The 1,755-nt window shown below is 38.6% G+C and overlaps 1 protein-coding gene across 1 annotated transcript in view; it reads left to right on the top strand.

The window, feature by feature from the left end:
* The window catches only part of LOC104999961 (dystrophin-like), a 304,788-nt gene that overhangs the window by 240,740 nt on the left and 62,293 nt on the right, over window positions 1-1,755 (top strand). The gene's annotated exons all lie outside the window — the stretch shown is intronic.

Below are 1,755 nucleotides of genomic sequence, written 5' to 3' on the forward strand. Positions count from 1 at the left end.
TCCTTCAGCATGTAGGTACACAAATGTAAATTGCATGTATATTTGATCATGCTCCATTCAGCAAGAAGCCCAATACTAGTTTTCTACCACATCAGCTAGTTTCAAAATCAGGCTAAATCCTTCCAGAATAAGCCTGTTTTTGATGGGATAAAGATAGATGTTCCTCGATCTGTTTTAGTATTTCTATTCTTTCAAATTCAGACATGGTTTTTCCACATTCCCCTCCTGCCTTCCAGTCGAAGGGAATGAGACAATTCTTAGAGTCCGTGAGTGTTACTTTGGCTGCCCAAAACCGTGACAGAGGTCATTCATCTTCAATCCACCTGACCCCTAAAACATTCAAAATCCTGCATCTAAGAGGCCATGACTGAAGACACAGGCCAGTTCCTCAGATTTTATAATATGTTATTGCTGCCACTTTTCCTTCCTTCCTTTAGAAGAGTAATTTAATTCAATTTTAGAAAGGTGCGGGGGGGACTTTTCTAGTTATACAGATCAATCCAATTGTTCAGAGCTTCAGAATGAATTTTTAAAGTTGTTGAACAGAAGCATACAAATCTCTCAGAGCAAGTCAGATAATGTACAAAGCCTCCATTCATTGTGTGGGCAGAAAGGAATGCTAGTAGCCAGCAGCTCTCTAAGGAATGTTCCTTTGGCTTTGACCGTTCTGCTGGGAACAAGGAGGGAAACACACATAGAAAGTGAATTTATAATGTCTCTGGCTTATAATGGCAAAATGATAAGAAAAGTTGGCTGTGTAATATAAACTGTCAGTTGCATATTCCAGGCCTCCTCTCCACGAGGTCCCTCCCACATCCACAGGCCTGGCTACCGTTTAGTGAGGAGTACAAAGTGGCCGTTTATTATTATTGACTGGTGAGGCCTGTGCTCTGAAATTCATTCTGTCAACAGAATGTAAGCAAAGTTGGCATTTTAAAGCAGGGCTCTTTCAGTCGCTGGGTTTTCTCAGGATTGCTATGCAACAGGATCAGTGCTGTAGTCCCCGGTTCAAGCTGAAAATGTTACACAGGAAGACATACCATGTAAAGGTCAGATTCTTCTACTATGATAATTTTCTTGATCTGTGTATAGCAAATGAGGTTGAAGGCATCACTTCTTATAGCTCTTATAAAGGTCCTTTGGACTTTTCCACCTGTTGAGCCTAAAAATGTGATGGGATTTTAAATGGGAACTCTTACCAAATATGTGATGCTGTAATAAATGTATGAGGTTGTCTTACCAAGGTGAACTTAATGTGTATTGTCAAGAGGATTCTCTCGTATGATCAAATCCCATGAGTGTGCTGGTGCTATGGACCAGTTCAACCTTGTTGATTAGTTTCTCCGTGCTTTTATGGTTAGAGTCGATTCTACACAGTACTATGTGCTTGGAAAATATGACTTGACTCAGAGTGTAATATGGTGATTGGCACCAGGGTGCACTTAATCACGGAGTTTTATTTCCTATCACTTCCATAAAACAGTGTATTTTGTCCATGAACTGGAAGACAGAACTTAAGAAATTTATAAAGTTATAAATACATTATGTCCCAATTCATCTCAAGGAATAAATTTATTATACCTAGTAAGACGCCCATTTTGAATTTGAATTTGCATAATAACATAAAGAGATAATACACCAGGAAGAGTTGGGGGTGTATCTTCTTGTTAGTTGGAGGTATATCTTCTTGTTAGTTGAACCATTAAAATGCCTTTTGAACTAATAGTCTATTTTTTTTTTTTTTTTTGCCATTCT

The sequence above is a fragment of the Bison bison genome, unplaced genomic scaffold (genome assembly GCF_000754665.1).
Source record: "Bison bison bison isolate TAMUID 2011002044 unplaced genomic scaffold, Bison_UMD1.0 scf7180017864366, whole genome shotgun sequence".
Taxonomy (NCBI): Eukaryota; Metazoa; Chordata; class Mammalia; order Artiodactyla; family Bovidae; genus Bison; species Bison bison.